The following is a 20,626-nucleotide window of genomic DNA, read 5'->3' as shown; positions in this document are numbered from 1 at the left end:
GGTGGGTCCACCTGCCCCGGGGGGCCACATGGGCTGTAGGGGGTGTGCCTTGGCCTATATGGGCCAAGGGCACCAGCCCCAAGAGGCCCATGCGCCAAGAGAGAAAAAAAGGGGAGAGTCCTACAAGGGGAAGGCACCTCCGAGGTGCCTTGGGGAGGATGGACTCCTCCCCACCCTTGGCCGCACCCTTCCTTGGAGGAATGGGCAAGGGATGCGCCTCCCCCTCTCCCTTGGCCCTATATATAGTGGGGAAAAAGGAGGAGCAAACCAATCTAAGGCCTGGCGCCTCCCTCTCCCTCCCGTGACACATCTTCCTCCTCCCGCAGCGCTTATCGAAGCCCTGTTGGAATCCCGCTACTTCCACCACGCCGTCGTGCTGTTGGATCTCCATCAACCTCTCCCTCTCTCCTTGCTAGATCAAGGCATGGGAGACGCCACCGGGCTGTACGTGTGTTGAACGCGGAGGCACCGTGCGTTCGGCACTTGATCATCGGTGATTTGAATCACGACGAGTACGACTCCATCGACCCCGTTCACTTGAACGCTTCCGCTTAGCGATCTACAAGGGTATGTAGATGCACTCTCCTTCCCCTCGTTGCTAGTCTCTCCATAGATAGATCTTGGTGACACGTAGGAAAATTTTGAATTTCTGCTACGTTCCCCAACAAGGAGAGCGTCACCGGTTGAGGGGCGACATTGGTTGCTCTTGGCGGGGCTTCAGGAATCTCATCGATGAACTCTATTTCCTTTCGTGGCCACTGGATGTGATGTAACAGTGTTTCTCCCAAGGTCCTTTGCTCATCAAAGTCTCCTAGGACATTCTTCAGGGAAAATTCACTGTATCCAGGCTTTACTTCAGTCACGTAGCACTTCACACAACCCGGCTTCAATGGCACATTGTCCAACAAGAGTCCCTCTTCCAAGAAGGGTGGGCAAACCCAGGCTGTTGCACATTTTTAATGTACCTTCATAATGTGTAAGCACGCCCTTCAGTATGTCTTTCATTCCAGATAAATCAGATATAGCATCATCATGAGCAGCTGCAATCTCAGTGTCGCTGGGGTCAGCTGATGCACAACTACTCTTGTGCGGTGTTGTCGCGCAATAAGAAGCATCCTCCATGCCCGCCTCCCCTCCCATCCGCTGGCTATCTGTCAATGTTAGAGTCTTCTGCATCATCATTGACTCCTCAATATCCTTTCGAACAGTCGGATACATGTCCTTCCTCAACCTTTCGTACAATTCATTCTGCTTGATTTCACTCCTTGCTTTTTTCATCATGAGCCTTTCTCCTTTGCTGAGTGTGAAAGCCCTCTTGTGCGGGACATTAACACCTATACCCCTTGCACGGCCAGGGGGCTCTCTTGTTTCCAGAGCATCGGACAGAATGTCACATGGCCCTGAGTTCCTATAGAACCTCCAGGGATCTTAGAAGCCTCTAACATCACTTGATACAGTTCTTCATCACGTGAGTTTTCAAAGTAATAAGTTCCGTCATCACGCCTCCTTGCACGTGCTTGCTACCTCTTGAGCATGCGTTGGTTTTCCCTTGAAGAGGAAAGGGTGATGCAGCAAAGCAGCGTAAGTATTTCCCTCAGTTTTTTGAGAACCAAGGTATCAATCCAGTAGGAGACCACGTGCGAGTCACCTCGTACCTACACAAAAAAATAAGAACCTCGCAACCAATGCGATAAAGGGGTTGTCAACCCCTTCACAGCCACTTGCAAGAGTGAGATCTGATAGAGATAATAATAATAAGATAAATATTTTTGGTATTTTTATGATATAAACTGAAAGTAAAGATTGCAAAATAAAATAGATTGCAACTTGTATGATGGAAAATAGACCCGGGGGCCATAGGTTTCACTAGTGGCTTCTCTCAAGATAGCATAAGTATTACGGTGGGTGAACAAATTACTGTCGAGCAATTGATAGAATTGAGCATAGTTATGAGAATATCTAGGTATGATCATGTATATAGGCATCACGTCCGTGACAAGTAGACCGACTCCTGCCTGCATCTACTACTATTACTCCACACATCGACCGCTATCCAGCATGCATCTAGAGTATTAAGTTCATAAGAACGGAGTAACGCCTTAAGCAAGATGACATGATGTAGAGGGATAAACTCATGCAATATGATATAAACCCCATCTTTTTATCCTCGATGGCAACAATACAATACGTGTTGTAAGATTGAACCCAAAGCTAAGCAGTTCTCCCATTGCAAGAAAGATCAATCTAGTAGGCCAAACCAAACTGAAAATTCAAAGAGACTTGCAAAGATAACCAATCATACATAAAAGAATTCAGAGAAGATTCAAATATTGTTCATAGATAATCTTGATCATAAACCCACAATTCATCGGATCTCGACAAACACACCGCAAAAGAAGATTACATCGAATAGATCTCCAAGAGAATCGATGAGAACTTCTGTAAGTGCATCTAGTGCCACCCCTAGTTGGTTTTGGAGTATTGACGACAAACCTAGTTGATGGACTAATGTGTTTGTGAGAATTGCAGGATAACACAGGTAGAAGTCCCTCATGATTCGGTTTTACTACCAGAGATGACCCCCAAAAATGTATGAAGGCATTGAAGTCAAAGGTGGTATATGAAGATATTCACATTGAAGACTATGACAAGAGAAGACACAATATGAAGCCAATGGAGCTCGAATACTTAGATCTTTCGTAGTTCCTTTTCTTTTGTGTTGAGTCATAGGAACCACCGTACTGTTAAGTGGGGTCCAAGATAACCAGTCAGAATGACTGAAGTGATGCCTACACCAAAAAAAACCAAAAACCTATGTCTTCGAGTGAAGACAATGAGAGCGAATCTTGTCCAGAGTCGGACAAGTCAGCTTTGCTTGTAGCCCAAGTAAAGTTGCCGTGTGAGTTTGAAATCTGACCGTTGGGACATGTGTCAGTTCCTTAGTGACCCAGGGTCATTTCGGACAAATCAGGTTGGGTTGCCAAGTGGCTATAAATAGCCCACCCCCTACAACCATAAACGGTTGGCTGCTCTGATTGAGAGTACGGCTTTTGTCGTTTGAGAGCAACCCACCTCGAAGCCTTTGAGAGAGAATTCCTTGCGAGGATAAAGCCCTAACCACCAGAGCCAGAGAGAATTGGGCATCACTTAAGTCTTCTTGTCTGTGTGATCTGAAGACTTATTACACTTGAGGACTGTGCATCCTCCAGCGGTTAGGCGTTGCGTTCTGAGCATCCAAGAGACATTGTGGATTGCCGGTGAACGAAGTCTGTGAAGGTTTGGGAGTCTACCTTGAAGACTTACCGGAGTGATTGGGCAAGGTCTATGTGACCTTAGCTCAAGGAGAATACGGTGAGGACTGTGTGTCCGGGACTGTGTGTCCTAAGGTTTAAATACCTAGCCGCTCCAACCAGACGTACAGTTGTCACAGCAACTGGAACTGGTTCAACAAATCATTGTCTTCAACGAGTCACTGGTTTCATCTTCACTTCACTTTACTTACTGTTCCTCCTTGTGAAGTCATTGTATGTTTGCTCTATCATTTGTCTTCATTGAGTGACTGCGTGTTCTGTTTGGCTTCACAATATCTTCCTACCTGATCCTTACTACCTAGCTGCTACTAGTCTTTGTGCTTTCACTTCATTGAATACTTGACTATGGTTTGCCTAGTGTAGTCTACCTTCCGCCGCATGGTAATAGGTTTAATTTTATTGTTTTTCTTCAAAACTCCCATGTTCTGAAGACTTTCATAAAAATCGCCTATTCACCCCCGTCTAGTCGATATAACGCACTTTCAATTGGTATCAGAGCAAGGTGCTCCCTTGTTCTGTGTGATTCGGTTTAACCACCTGGAGTTTTAGCTATGTCGACTGCAGGGATAATTAAAGTGTCCGCTGCGTGCCCCGTCTTTGATGGAACTGAATATCCCTACTGGAAGAATAAGATGCGTATGCATCTTGAAGCCATTGACGTCGACCTATGGTATGTCGTCGAGAACGGCGTTCCCAAGGCTGGAGAAGGTGTCACTGCTGCTGATGTCAAGAAATTCGTTCAACTGGACTCTACTGCCAAGAATATCATCTGTGGTCATCTGACCAAAGGACAGTATGGCCGTGTGAGTGCTTTGAAGACATCCAAGCTGGTCTGGGACTGGCTCTCCAAGGTCAATGAAGGCATCTCAACCCAGAGAGATCAGAGAATCAGTGTCCTTCGCAACCTCTTCAACCGCTTTAAGCGAAATGACAATGAGAATGTCCAGCACACATTTGACCGACTCACTGACATCACAAATGAGCTTCAAGCCCTCGGCGCCACTGAAATTACCAAACATGAAATCGTCAAGACGCTGCTGAGATCACTTGATAGTTCGTTTGACATCCTGGCCCTGATGATTCAAGAACGTCCTGATTTCAAGACACTCGATCCGTCTGACATACTTGAGAGGCTCAACACACATGAGTTTCAGCTTTCGGAGAAAAGAGAGATCTACGGTCCAAACTATGGGCGAACTCGTGCCTTGAAGGCAAAAGCTGTCTCCTCATCTGAAGAAGAATCTGACAGCAGTTCTGATGATCCTGAAGACATTGGAAGGGAACTTGCTATGCTTGTCAAGAAGTTCCAAAAATTCACCAGGAAGAAAAGCTTCAGAAAGTCTTCCTGATCAAGTTTAAGGAATGATGAAGCTCCTGCTCATGACTACAAGAAGAAAACATGTCACAAGTGCAAGAAACTTGGCCACTTCATCTCTGAGTGTCCACAGTGGGACAATGAGAACAAAAAGAAGAAGAAGAGCAAGGAATATGACTCTGACGACAAGAAGAAGAAGAAATACTCAAAGTCTTCTTCCAAGTCTTCCTCAAAGTCTTCATCACACGAGAAGAGCTCATCTGGCAAGGCACGTGCGTTTATTGGCAAGGAAATGGATTCAGAGGAGGAGTCTGCTTCTGAGGAGGCGGAGGTGGAGTCTGAGGAGGAATCCGACTCAGGCGTCGCAAGTCTGGCTACAGCATACGTTGCCAAGTCCATCTTCAACACTGAAGACAATGACTTCATCACCGACATCGATGCAAATGACAAGGACTACTCTGCTTCTACCTACTGCTTCATGGCACGCGGTGCCAAGGTAAACACACGCACTACTCACTATCAAACATCTAGTGACGATGACTCTGATTGTGGTTCAAAACCTAGCTACAAAACACTTGCTAAAATTGCAACTGAACAACAGAAAGCTATGGAACATATTCAAAAACTGTTAGACAGAAGCGATGATCTGTTAGGTGCTAAAATGACTCGATCTGAATCCTTAATTGAAGACATAAAAAATCTTCACGTTAAGTATCAGGAACTTTAAAGTCGTCATGAGACTCTCTCAACAACTCATGAAAAGCTTTCCTATGATTATCTTCAAAGGAAGCAGGATCTTGAGAAATTGAGAGCGGTTCATGAAGATCTTCAAACGGAAAACGAGTCACTTCGTGCCAAACAAATCAGTCCCGCTCAGGAAGGATTTGAACCACCCTGTCTTAAATGCATTGAGCGTGATAATGCTACTTCTGTTGCTGAATGTTCTAATGCTACTGCTGTTGCAATATCTTCAACTGTTGATGCGGTAACTAACCCCTCTGCTGAGGATACCACCGCTATTGCTGATGAGAATGCTAGGTTGAAGACATTGCTTGAAACAGGGATGTACAAAAGTCTTAAAGGGCATGAGACGCTATGTGATGTCCTGAAAAAGCAGATTCTGAACCGAAACCCTAGGAAAGAGGGTGTAGGGTTCGTGAGGAAAATGAATGCAGATGGCTCTTACTGGAAACCTGAGCAGTACCCCAAAACCATGTGGGTTGCTGCAAAGGAACCTTCAGCAGATCCATCCAATCTATCTGGCTTCACTTGTGCTAACCCCATTATCATTAATGAATCCTTTGATGCAAACTATATACTATTTAAGAATCAGAATGGTGAAGTGTTTGCCAGGTACATTGGTACTAACTGCAGGAATGGATCGCCTATGAAGAAGATCTGGGTTTCGAAAAAGTGTCTGGAAAATCTTCCTATGAATGTCTTCATGACACCTCACTTGAAGAAGACAAACCTCAGACCAAAGGCTTCATACTGTCCAAAGGCTTCATACAAACAGAGGACTCACCTGAGTCGCACTAACGCAAATGTTTTGCAGGGAAACCATAGTCAGGCATATGAATATGAGAGCGGTTCATCAAACCGCCATGTTCATAAGACCAAGAACTATTCTGCTTATTCTTATGAGTACTATTATCCGCCTGCAAGACTGTTTGCTAAGGCTTCAAAGCCAAAATTCTCAGATGCTGCACTTAGACTTATTGCTTCTAAGCCACCCTTGAAGATGTGGGTGGTTAAGAAGGCTTAACTCTCTTTTGCAGGGAAAGGTCTCCAGCAGAAAACCAAAATCGTCTGACGCTATTGCTGGGGACCTTAAACATCTTGTAGGGCGCAAGATCAAATTCCCAAATGGTCTTACTATGTACTTCGTACCTGAATCACTTGCTACTCTCCCTATTAGTCCTAACCTAGATCTAAGCTTTCATAACCCACTGGTTCGTCAAATGTTTTTGCTTCACAATGCTCTTGGTGAAGCCTATCCCCCTAACTGCACTGTAGGGTACGACACCAGCGTCTTCAGAATGGATTATTGACAGTGGGTGTACAAATCACATGACTGGCAAAAGAAGTCTTCTTATGGACTCAACCTTACGTCCATCCAACAAGAGCCACATCACATTTGCTGACACTGGTAAAAGTAAGGTATTGGGTCTAGGTAGAGTTGCAATCTCAAGGGATCAACACATGGATAAAGTCATGCTTGTTGAATCCCTTGGCTTCAACTTAATGTCTGTCTCAATGCTTTGCGATTTGAACATGATCGTAATGTTTGGAAAATATCGTTGCCTTGTACTAATGGAATCTGACAAGTCTCTAGTGTTTGAAGGGTATCGAAAAGATGATTTGTACGTGGTAGATTTCTCAGCATGGCCACAGCTTGCAGTATGTCTTCTAGCAAAGGCTTCAGAATGCTGGCTCTGGCATCGGAGGCTTGGACATGCTGGCATGAGGAACCTCCACACCCTTGCGAAGAAGAAGCATGTCATAGGCATCGAGGGCGTCAAGTTCAAGAAAGACCACTTATGCGGTGCCTGTGAAGCAGGGAAGATGACGAGGGACAAACATCCCTCGAAGACAATCATGACCACTACTCGACCCTTCGAACTGCTTCACATGGATCTTTTCGGTCCCACTCATTACTCAACTCTAACTACTACTGCTTGCCTCTATGGCTTCGTTATTGTTGATGATTATTCTAGATATACTTGGGTGCACATAATCCTTTACAAGACTGAAGTGCAGGATGTCTTCAGACGCTTCGCCAATCGAGCTATGAACAATTTTGGCGCCAAGATAAAGCACATCAGAAGTGACAATGGCACTGAATTCAAGAACACTGGCCTTGATACATATCTTGATACCTTGGGCATCACACATGAATTCTCAGCCCCGTACACGCCACAGCAGAATGGCGTCGTCGAACGCAAGAACAGAACACTAATTGAGATGGCCAGAACGATGCTAGATGAATACAAGACCCCAAGAAAATTCTGGCCCAAAGCCATTGATACTGCATGTCATACAATCAATCGTGTTTATCTTCACAAGCTACTGAACAAGACATCTTATGAGCTCCTTACTGGCAAGAAGCCAAATGTCAGTTACTTCAGAGTATTTGGCGCAAGGTGCTGGATCAAAGACCCACATCACACCTCAAAATTTGCACCAAAAGCACATGAGGGTTTTATGCTTGGATATGGAAAGGATTCGCATTCCTACAGAGTCTTCAATCTCTTTCATTACAAAGTAGTTGAAACAGTGGATGTGCGGTTCGATGAGACCAATGGCTCACAAAGAGAGCAGCTGCCAAGTGTGCTAGATGAAGTTCCATCCAGTGAATCAATCAAGCTAATGGGAACTGGAGAAATTATACCTTCTGAAGCTCATCCTGAAGAAGAACTTATCATTTCAGCACCTGATCAACATGAAGACAATGCTCAGCCTGAAGACATTCCTTCCAACAACGACAATGAACAGCAAGAGCAAAGTCTTCGCCCTGTACATCCTCGCGTTGCCAATGAAGTGCAGATTGAAAGAATAATCGATAGCATCAATGCACCTGGTCCACTCACTCGTTCAAGGGAAACTCAGCTAACAAATTTCTGTGGGCACTTCGCATTCGTCTCAATATCAGAACCCAAGAAAGTTGAAGAAGCCTTCATGGAACCTGAATGGATTCAAGCTATGCAAGAAGAGCTTCAACAGTTTGAGCTGAATAATGTATGGGAGCTGGTTAAGTGTCCTGATCCACGGAAACACAATATAATAGGCACCAAATGGATATACCGCAACAAGCAAGATGAGCATGGTCAAGTTGTCAGAAACAAAGCTCGTCTCGTTGCTCAAGGATATACTCAAGTGGAAGGCATTGACTTCGATGAAACATTTGCTCCTGTGGCTAGACTTGAAGCCATACGCATACTGCTGGCCTATGCAAATCATCATAACATACTTCTGTATCAAATGGATGTGAAGAGTGCCTTTCTCAATGGCAAGATTGAAGAAGAAGTGTATGTTGCACAACCGCCTGGCTTTGAAAATCCAAAACATCCTGACATGGTATACAAGCTCAACAAGGCACTGTATGGCCTCAAACAAGCCCCTCGGGCCTGGTATGACACACTCAAATACTTCCTGAAGAGCAAAGGCTTCATACCTGGTTCCCTAGATCCCACTCTTTTCATGAAGACATATGATGGTGAACTGTTTGTGTGCCAAATATATGTGGATGACATTATCTTCGGCTGCACCAATCAGAAGTACAGTGAAGAGTTTGGATATATGATGCAAGAGCAATATCAGATGTCCATGATGGGGGAGATGAAGTTCTTCCTTGGTCTTCAAATACGACAACAACGCAATGGCATCTTCATATCTCAAGAGAAGTATCTCAAGGATTGCCTAAAGAAGTTCGGTATGCAAGACTGCAAAGGCTTCACAACACCAATGCCAGCCAAACATCATCTGGGTCCTGACAACAATGGTAAAGAGTTCGATCAAAAGGTATACCGCTCCATGATTGGTTCTTTACTTTATCTATGTGCATCTAGGCCAGATATTATGCTTAGTGTTTGCATGTGTGCTCGATTTCAAGCGGCACCAAAGGAGTCGCATCAGTTAGCTGTGAAGCGAATTCTTCGATATTTGGCTCACACCCCAACTCTAGGATTATGGTATCCAAAGGGCTCAGAGTTTGATCTGGTTGGATTCTCGGATGCTGATTATGCGGGTGACAAAGTTGATCGCAAGTCTACATCAGGCACATGTCACTTTCTGGGACGATCACTTGTATGTTGGTGTTCAAAGAAGTAGAACTATGTATCTCTCTCCACTGCTGAATCTGAATACATTGCTGCTGGATCTTGCTGCGCTCAGCTTCTGTGGATGATGCAAACACTCAAGGACTATGTCATTCATCTGAAGCAAGTGCCACTTTACTGCGACAATGAAAGCGCCATCAAGATTGCCAACAACCCAGTTCAGCACTCGAAGACAAAGCACATTGAAATTCGTCATCACTTTCTCAGAGATCATGTTGTGAAGGAAGACATTGATATCATACACGTCAACACTGAAGAGCAATTGGCAGATATCTTCACCAAGCCCTTGGATGAGAAGAGGTTTTGCAAGTTACGGTGTGAGCTAAATATCCTGGAATCCTCAAATGTCCTATGATCAGGCACACATCCTAACCCTTATGCATATTGATGACTTAGATGTGCAACACACGAAGTGAAGTATATCTTCAATCAATGAAGACATACATTCTAAGTGTGAATACATTAATGTGGAATTTGACTTCGGAGCGCCACGATAATTGTGCGCCGTGTCTGGGTCTAATACTTCCTATATGGTGGGTAACGCCACCACCAAACGTTCTATTTTGAAGTGTTTCACTCATGGCGTTACCTTGCAATGTCTTCACATTTGGTTTGGCTTCGAACTCAACATATTTTCATGATTATCTTCACTATGTTGATTATATATATATATATATATATACATGCTAGTGTTCTGTCCTCTACAACATTCACTTATAGCTATGTCTTCGTGTTGAATCTTTTGAACTAAGTGAATGTGATCGGACCCCAACTTCTCTATGCTTTCTATCTCAAACTCTATCTCTCCAAGTCATATGCATTCTATTGAAACTGTCGAATGTCTTCTCTGCGTCCTTGTCAGCAGAAGATACAGAGACAACCATTAAGTCCGTTTTCAATGCTCATTCCTCCACATGAAATCCAGAGAAGTAGGAACGACCACCCAACAATCCAGGCGTGCGTGGGACGTGGAACAAACCCCAAAATTCCGCATACTGGCCACGTGTTCCTCAGATGCGAATCGCCAGGGGCACCTGTGTAATAGCACAGTGCCGCCCTTGTGCCTATAAATACACACTCACAACAGTAATTATCTCTTCTTCCACCCTCGCACGAACCCTAGCGCCACCGCTAGCTCTCGACAACGCCGGCGACGAAGCGCTTCGCTGCCGCAACCTCTCCGACGCCGTCTTCACGCCGACCGCGGACATCGTCCTCTCCGCCGTCGCCGTAGGTGTCCTCCGTCGCCAAGTTAGGGCACGGAAGACTGAACTGCTCGGCCTCATCTCCCACTCCGTCTAGCAGTTCTCAGTGTGGTAAATAAAGCTCCCTTTTACAGCACTGTTGATCCTATTGATCTGTCACTTTCTACCACAAGCAGTTTCTGTTCACACAAGCTAGATCTCTCTTATACTGCATCTCATAACATGCCTAGTATATTCACTTGTGCTTCACAAAGTAGTTAGATTCCTCACTTGTACTGATCTGTGGATTCGTACAAATCTGGAACCAACTTCTTATCTATGAGTGAATGTCTTCGCACGATGAGGTCAATGTCTTCTGAACTGATTTATCTTCAAAATCTTCTGAGAATGCATATGACCTCTTCCCCTTCCCTCGCACCTTAATGCTGTCACAGGTACATGTCCGTGGGAGAATCCTTTGGTTCTCATAGTCTGCATTCATTTGCAGAATTCTTACAGCATCACATAAATTCTCCTGAAGCCAGTTCCTGTTGGTCCAGCAAGAGAAAGCCGTTGAAGCCTTTGAACGTCTTGAAGCCTTTCAAGTTAAAGTTTATGGCTTCAGAGAAAGCAGCAAGGAAGGGGGGCAGACAACATCGTGGCGGAACATCCAGAGATCTGCCTGATGAACTCACAGAAATGTATAAGACAGATCCTGAAGAGGATTATAGTCAGCGCAAGACCCGAATCCAATGGATTCGACGCTATTGGGCAGAACAATGGTTCAAATACCGCTTCACAACCCAAGAGTATGCTGAGAAAAGTGCCATCAAAAGACCGTGGGGAGACATCTTATACAAGAACCTTATACCCAGGTCCAGAGATGAAGCTATTGCCCAAAACTTCTATCCATGCATGGTCCGTGGGCCACAGCCTGATGATGCACATCCGTCGTCACTACTCTGGTGTCGTGACGACAATCTGTTCAAGCGCAACTTCCAGTTTGCCCAAAACTCAGTGAAGCAGAACAAGAAGAAATTTGGGTTAGGCTTCAACCCTGGTCCCTCAGCACCAAGGGCAGATGGCACACGAGAAGCAGAACCCAATGTCATCGGTCCGTATGCCAACCTTGAAGGCCTCATCACCTACATCTTGGTTCAAGGGACTGCAGTGAATGAGCCTGCGGCTGACACTGAGTCTGATGACGCACCTGCTGTGCCGAAGCCAAAGCAGTTGAAGAAGCCAAAAGCTTCAAAGCCAGCCCCTTCACCAAAAATCTCAAGGGCGAAGCCATTGGCAACTACACCTCCTGAAGACAGTGTGCGGTCTGAGGATTTATCACGCGTCTCCAAGCCCCAGAAGGCAAAGATGCCTCTGTCTCACACTGGCAAAGAGCTAACAGCTGCTGCCATCCTGCGCAATGACGACATTGATCTGTCAAGTGATGAAGATCTTGCCGATGACGCTCTTGAGCAACTCATCAAGAGCAAAGAAGAAGCAGAAATCTTCAATGATCTGCCTCTCTTTGATGTCACCATCATCCACAACTTCATTGACGAGTGGTTCGACACGCCAAACATCAGCTTTGAAGATCTGCAGCTACCTATTGGCCTCAGTGTCGCCTTCCAAGGCGCCATTGCTTCAGAACTTGCTATTGCCCAGCGCATTGTTGAACTAAAGCAGAAGATTGACTATGAAAAGGCTCAGTTCAAGAAGCATATGGCCAAGCTCAGCGTGCAAGAAGTGAAGAACTTCAAGACAATGATGCACGAGCTCAAAGAAGCCTTTGTGAAGAAACGTGCAGAAGCTCAGGGTTCGCGTGAGCGCATGAAGACTCTGGCTGACAGATGTGTGCAAGCCTATAATGAGGCTGAGAAGCGCAAGGCACTTGGGCGTCCTGGCATCGACCCCAGGATGGCCGCAAAGAGGAAGAAGAAGCCTGCTACGACTGAAACTGATGCACCAAGGCAAGAAGCAGTTCCGATTGTCTTCCCACCAAGAATGACTGGCTCGAAGCCAAAGAGCCGGTCAACAGCTTCAGAGCTCAAGAAGACAAGAACTGCTGAGGCTGAAGCCAGGAAGAGGAAACACTCTGAAGCCTCTCCTACTACCCCCACCAAGAAAAAGAGAAAGACCAAGAAAGCTCGGGCTGCTCCCATAGAGCCCATAAATAGTTGAACCCATTTCTATGGTTCATCCTGACGCAGAACGCCAACTGACAGTTCATGAGCCTGCTTCCACAGAGGCTCCTGAAGCTGAAGACATTCCAACAGCTGATCCCATCACTGCTGAAGACATTGGTCATCACGACAATGTAGAAGATGATGCAGTCCTTCCTCAGTTAGAAAACAGCGAACTCATCAGTATTGGTCGTCCACTGACGCCAATTGCACAGGATGCTTCATGGGCGGATCGCCCACAAGAGGAAGAAGACTATGAGGCCCAGCCCACTCCACCTCCACAGGCGTCGTCTGCGTTCCGCAGGCTTCGCAAAGGTCCAAGGCCTCAAGTCTCTGCTGAAGACATTCCGGCTGCATCAGCCGCAGAAGAAGAAGTACCTCAAGATCCCACTCCCCTGCTCCACCAAGAAGCAGTTCTCCAGGAGAATGTGCCTGTGACCAACCCTCCAGCTAGTCAAGTGGAGGATGAAAATCTTGAGGCTGCCACAACCGACAACGAAGCTAATGTGGAGCCCTCCCCAGCAAAAGCTTCAGAAGACAGCGAAGCCACTGATCCCGCCACTTCTGTTCCTGAGTCTGCTGCCGGTCCCCAATTCAACTATCATGTTGAGCACAGGCCTCAGGTCCAGAAGCCAATCCCAAGACCGCCAAGGTTTCCAGGTCCTGCATCAGCACCTGGCTCCTTCAACATCAATGGCTTCAGGGCAGACAACACGTTCTTCGATAGCTCTAGGAACCCCTACTCAAGGGAAAGGATATCATCTGATCGGTTCTGGAGCTATCCTCAGCGAAGCTATTACTCTTGCATTCTTTACAACCAAGGTTGCATCTTCCCACACAAGCGCCTTGACGTTGAAGCTATAGCTGGTCTGCCCTGTCTAGAAGAAGCGTTGGATTGCTTCAAGCAAGTGGGTCTGCTGCAGTTTGTTACTGATGAAGAGCATTGGAATGAAGAGCTGCTGCTACAATTCTATGCCACACTTCACATCAAAGGGTATAGCAGAGATCCGAAGACTTGGGTTCTGGAGTGGATGACTGGCAACGTTCATCACGAAGCCAATGCATTTGACATCATTGAGCTCACTGGCTTGCCCACTCCTGGCGATCTCTTCGAGCAAGGCTGTCAGCTGCATGCTGAAGCTATTGAGAGCATCTTTCAGCGGCCAGAACCTAATATGAGTCAAATGCTCAGCATGATGAAGCCATTGCCTCAAGATGCTGCGTATCCCACAGAGTTCTTCGTTGAAGACCTTGAGTACCTGCCCAGAACCATCTATCACATCATCAGGCGAACTCTTTGGCCTATCAAAGGGCACTCTCCAAATGCCAAGCTTCAGGGTGCAATGAAGACTTTGGTCTTCTATATACTTAATGGCAAATGCTTCAATGCACAGGACTTCTTCGTACGCCAACTTGCTGCATCAGGCATTGATCTGTTTGGTTTGAAGTTCTACGCCCCTTGGGTCATGCGGCTGATCAAGCTACACTCCGCCATCTCGTATCAGCCCTCAGCCCGCAACCATCGGATCTTCTTGCCTGACGTGGACATGTCTACTGAAGCCATATATTCTGAGCCTGCCAAGCAACCACTAAGTCTTCAGAATGCAGAACATCAGAGTTTTACTCAGAACATTGAAGGCGTTGAAGCAGTTTCTCGGGTGTATCCTTTGGCTGGCACTACACGTGCACCACACCCTGCTTCAACTGAAGCCACTGACAGTGCCACTGCTCCAAGACCCAAGAAGCGCACTCATGTTCTTAATGACCGAGAGCTTCTTGTGGCTCTACATCAAAAACAAGATAGGCATCATGACTGGCTGAAGCGTCAGATGAAAAGCCTCTTGGTGGATGTTAATCGCACTCGAAATCTTGCCACCAAGAATGCGTTTGTTGCCCATGAAACCTGTCGCCGCACATGGAAAGGGCTAACGATGATGCTTTCTGAAGCTGATCTTCAAGAGGATGGCTTTATTGAGAGATTCAAGTTTGACTCCACACCTCCTCGAAGGGCTGTGCTGCTAGGAACTCCATCCCTTGAAGACTTTGAGTTCTCTTCCTCTGCTGCCACAGTCACTGCCAGGATTATTGAGGAAGAAGACGATGCTACTTCACCGCCATATCCTTCAGCACCTCCAAGCTCTTCTGCACTGCCAAACAACACCAACAACCCTGCTACTTCACCTACTCCTCATGGGAACGAGTAGAGGCTCTATGTCTTCAAACCTTTTTGATCATTACTGACAAAAGGGGGAGAAGCATATGAGATTGATAGTCTTCAAGCGGGTCCATATGGGCGGGTGCCTTATATTTTGCTTCGTGCTTACAACTCTCATTTTTGCTACATTTGGTTCTTATGAGTTGTAACACTTAAACTAGACGGTCGTCTACTACTTGTTTTGCGAAGATAAATTCCGCATGTGCGACAATAAATTCCGCACTTAGCTCATTCTGCAGACGTCCATTTTCCATTATGCATGGCATTATCTTCATATACTTTCACATGCATAGTGGATTGTCATCATAAGTTGAAGTGGATCTCCACAAGTACCACCTGCCATGTGCATTTGCATTCCAAAAGCAAATTAGCTTATATGCACATCTTCAGGGGGAGCCCTTGCAACTTATGAAGACAATTCCTTATCCTTTACAGTTTCACAGATTATATTCCCCGTTGAAAACTTCAACTAGTTTGTCATCAATCACCAAAAAGGGGGAGATTGTAAGTGCATCTAGTGCCACCCCTAGTTGGTTTTGGAGTATTGACGACAAATCTAGTTGAGGGACTAATGTGTTTGTGAGAATTGCAGGATAACACAGGTAGAAGTCCCTCATGATTCGGTTTTACTACCAGAGATGACCCCCAAAAATGTATGAAGACATTGAAGTCAAAGGTGGTATATGAAGATATTCACATTGAAGACTATGACAAGAGAAGACACAATATGAAGCCAATGGAGCTCGAAGACTTAGATCTTTCGTAATTCTTTTTCTTTTCTGTTGAGTCATAGGAACCACCGTACTGTTAAGTGGGGTCCAAGAGAACCAGTCAGAATGACTGAAGTGATGCCTAAACCAAAAAAAAACCAAAAACCTATGTCTTCGAGTGAAGACAATGAGAGCGAATCTTGTCCAGAGTCGGACAAGTCAGCTTTGCTTGTAGCCCAAGTAAAGTTGCCGTGTGAGTTTGAAATCTGACCGTTGGGACACGTGTCAGTTCCTTAGTGACCCAGGGTCATTTCGGACAAATCAGGTCGGGTTGCCAAGTGGCTATAAATAGCCCACCCCCTACAACCATAAACGGTTGGCTGCTCTGATTGAGAGTATGACTTTTGTCGTTTGAGAGCAACCCACCTCGAAGCCTTTGAGAGAGAATTCCTTGCGAGGATAAAGCCCTAACCACCAGAGCCAGAGAGAATTGGGCATCACTTAAGTCTTCTTGTCTGTGTGATCTGAAGACTTATTACACTTGAGGACTGTGCATCCTCCAGCGGTTAGGCGTTGCGTTCTGAGCATCCAAGAGACATTGTGGATTGCCGGTGAACGAAGTCTGTGAAGGTTTGGGAGTCTACCTTGAAGACTTACCGGAGTGATTGGGCGAGGTCTATTTGACCTTAGCTCAAGGAGAATACGGTGAGGACTGGGTGTCCGGGACTGTGTGTCCTAAGGTTTAAATACCTAGCCGCTCCAACCAGACGTACAGTTGTCACAGAAACTGGAACTGGTTCAACAAATCATTGTCTTCAACGAGTCACTGGTTTCATCTTCACTTCACTTTACTTACTGTTCCTCCTTGTGAAGTCATTGTATGTTTGCTCTATCATTTGTCTTCATTGGGTGACTGCGTGTTCTGTTTGGCTTCACAATATCTTCATACCTGATCCTTACTACCTAGTTGCTACTAGTCTTTGTGCTTTCACTTCATTGAATACTTGACTATGGTTTGCCTAGTGTAGTCTACCTTCCGCTGCATGGTAATAGGTTTAATTTTATCGTTTGTCTTCAAAACTCCCATGTTCTGAAGACTTTCATAAAAATCGCCTATTCACCCCCCCTCTAGTCAATATAACGCACTTTCAACTTTGTATTGAGATCCAAAGAGAGAGAAGAAGCCATCTAGCTAATAACTATGGACCCGAAGGTCTGAGGTAAACTACTCACACATCATCGGAGGGGCCATGGAGTTGATGTAGAGGCCCTCCGTGATCAATGCCCCCTCCGGCGGAGCTCCGGAAAAGGTCCCAAGATGGGATCTCTTGGGTACAGAAGGTTGCGGCGGTGGAAATAGGGTTTCGTGGTGCTCCTCGATGTTTTCAGGGTACATAGGTATATATAGGAGGAAGAAGTAGGTCGGTGGAGCCACGAGGGGCCGACGAGGGTGGAGGGCACGCCCAGGGGGTAGGCGCGCCCCCTGCCTCGTGGCCTCCTCATTGATTGCTTGACGTCCACTCCAAGTCCTCTGGATCACGTTTGTTCCAAAAATCACGCTCCCGAAGGTTTCATTCCGTTTGGACTCCGTTTGATATTCTTTTTTTGCGAAACACTGAAATAGGCAAAAAAACATCAATTTGGGCTGGGCCTCCGGTTAATAGCTTAGTCCCAAAAATAATATAAAAGTGTATAAATAAGCCCATTAAACATCCAAAACAGAATATATAATAGCATGGAGCAATCAAAAAATATAGATACGTTGGAGACGTATCAGTGCTCGCAAGTAATCTGTGGCGTGTTCGCCCCTGATTTCACTAAAGGTCGATTGCCCACCTGCCGCTACTACTTCTTTGTCCTCCTGGTCCCATATCGGTTTCATGCTGTAGTATCCTGCCACACCCATACGGTGGGGGTGTATGTTCTTCTTCTGAAGTTCCGATTGCTTGGCACTCTTGTCAGCAAACTCTTTAGTTGCCCTGACCCTTTTGAATTCTACCCAGTCTGCCTTTCTAATTTGGGGGTATGCGGGGATTGGGTCCTTGCCTTCACTCAAGTACTTCTTGTATAACACGTGCTTCCAGTTTCTCTAAGCATCCCTAGCCTTCTTCAGTGCAGCGTGTTCCACCTGCATTCTTCACTGCTCTGGAACGTTGAAGTGATCCATGATCTGCTGAACTATCCTTCGCTGTGTTTCTGTGTCAGCCTTTCGAAACCCCGGCAGATTAATGTTGAGCCTTTCCCTCCAACAAATCCACACACACTCCTGAACCTCGTGTGTGCTTTATTTGGTTTAGTTGGAGCCCAAGACTTTAAATCGATCTCGGTTACTTCATATATACCTTTACACTACTGCAGGATGCTGCTAACGCGACACTACGATCAGAGACCCTTCGACGAAACTGTGTGCGATGCTATAATCGCAAACGGTGGTGTAAAAAGCCGTCAAAAAGGTGCAAAATGTTTGCAATGGAGGATGCATCAAACACGGTTCAGATTTTAGTTGCGTGTCTGATTCAGGGCATACGGTTCAGTTCAATTAACCGTTTTCGATGAGGAGGAGCAAAAGAAACGGGCAGCCAGATGAAGGCGTGTGCGATGTACCACATACGGTTCACTCGGATGAACTGTTTGTGATTAGGCAACACAAAAGAAACGGGCAGCCAGATGAAGGTGTGTGCGATATACAACATATAGTTCACTCGGATGAACTGTTTGTGATTAGGCAACACAAAAGAAACGGTCAGCAAGATCAAGGTGTGTGTGATTGAGGGCATACGCTTCAGAAGGATTAACTGTTTGCGATTAGGCAATAGAGCAGAAACGGGTAAGCCAGATCAAAGTGTCTGCGATTGATGGCATACACTTCACATGGATGAACTGTTTGTGATTAGCCACAACAAACTGAAACAGTTAGATAGATCAACATGTGTGCGCTAGACGGGCACACCCATTCTAATTAAAAGAAGCGTGCGCGATGGTAATAACGAGCGCGCATGGTTGTTGGAACAAGACGTGTGCTGACATTGCCTATTGCGGTGCACCCTATGGTGCAAACACCACGTACGCGGCCGAGAAGGCGTACGTGCCCACGTTACGCCTTCCGGGAATAGTGCCGCACTTATAACCTCAGTAAATTTTGAGCATGCGTCCCGTCACAATTTTTTTAGAAGACCAGGGAGGCCGTGTCCCGTCACATTCCAAATTGCAAACCTGTTCACACCGATCAAAACCTAAACGGTTTCCCACTTAGGAGCGTATTACTATGCGGTTATAAATACTACTACTCCAAGATGACTGCACATTCCTCATCAACTCCTCATCCACAAAATTTCAAAAACAAACAAGTCATTCATCATCGTTCCCTTGCGTCTGCCATGGCCAGCGTGAGTTCTGGGTCGAGAGATTGCCACCAGGGAGAGGCGAGCCTGGAAGCGGAAGCACGAGAGATGTCCCACCTCGCCGCGAAAGCAGCCAACATGTCCCGCCGCACGGCCGTAGCAGCAGAGAGGTCCCGCCGCGCCGCAGAAGTAGCACGAAGGACCCGTGATACGTTTCCAATGTATCTATAATTTTTTATTGTTCCATGCTATTATATTATCTGTTTTGGATGTTTAATGGGCTTTATTATGCACTTTTATATTATTTTGGGACTAACCTATTAACCGAAGGCCCAGTGCAGATTGCTGTTTTTTTGCCTATTTCAGTGTTTCACAGAAAGGGAATATCAAACGGAATCCAAACGGAATGAAACCTTCGTAGGATCGTTTTTGGAACAAACGTGATTCAGGAGACTTGGAGTGGATGTCAAGGAAGCAGCGAGGTGGCCACGAGGTAGGAGGGCACGCCCAGGGGGGCCAGGCACGCCCCCACCCTCGTAGGCCCCTCGCAGCTCCACCGACCTACTTCTTTCGCCTATATATATACTCATATACCCTGAAAACATCCAGGAGCACCACGCAACCCTATTTCCACCGCCGCAACCTTATGTACCCGTGAGATCCCACCTTGGGGCCTTTTCAGGCACTCCGCCGGAGGGGGAATCGACCACGGAGGGCTTCTACATCAACACCATAGCCTCTCCGATGATGTGTGAGTAGTTTACCTCAGACCTTCGGGTCCATAGTTATTAGCTAGATGGCTTCTTCTCCTCTTTGGATCTCAATACAAAGTTCTCCTTGATTCTCCTGGAGATCTATTCGATGTAATTCTTTTTGCGGTGTGTTTGTCGAGATCTGAAGAATTGTGGGTTTATGATCAAGATTTTCTATGAACAATATTTGGCTCTTCTCTGAATTCTTTTATGCATGATTTAAATATCTTTGCAAGTCTCTTCGAATTATCAGTTTGGTATGACCTACTAGATTGATCTTTCTTACAATGAGAGAAGTGCTTAGCTTTGGGTTCAATCTTGCGGTCTCCTTTCCCAGTGACAGCAGGGGCAGCAAGGCATGTATTGTATTGTTGCCATCGAGGATAAAAAGATGGGGTTTATGTCATATTGCTTGAGTTTATCCCTCTACATCATGTCATCTTGCCTAATGCATTACTCTGTTCTTATGAACTTAATACTCTAGATGCATGCTGGATAGCGGTCGATGTGTGGAGTAATAGTAGTAGATGCAGAATCATTTCGGTCTACTTGTCACGGGCGTGATGCCTATATACATGATCATGCCTAGATGTTCTCATAACTATTCGCTTTTCTATCAATTGCTCGACAGTAATTTGTTCACCCACCGTAGATTATGCTATCTTGAGAGAAGCCACTAGTGAAACCTATGGCCCCCGGGTCTATTCTCCATTATATTATTTTCCCATCAACTAGCTATCTCTATCGCCGTTTATTTTGCAATCTTTACTTTTCAATCTA

Source organism: Triticum urartu, chromosome 6A, assembly GCF_056163025.1.
Source record: "Triticum urartu cultivar PI428250 chromosome 6A, HENAU_Tu73, whole genome shotgun sequence".
Lineage (NCBI taxonomy): Eukaryota > Viridiplantae > Streptophyta > Magnoliopsida > Poales > Poaceae > Triticum > Triticum urartu.
Note: the sequence above shows the minus strand (reverse complement) of the source record.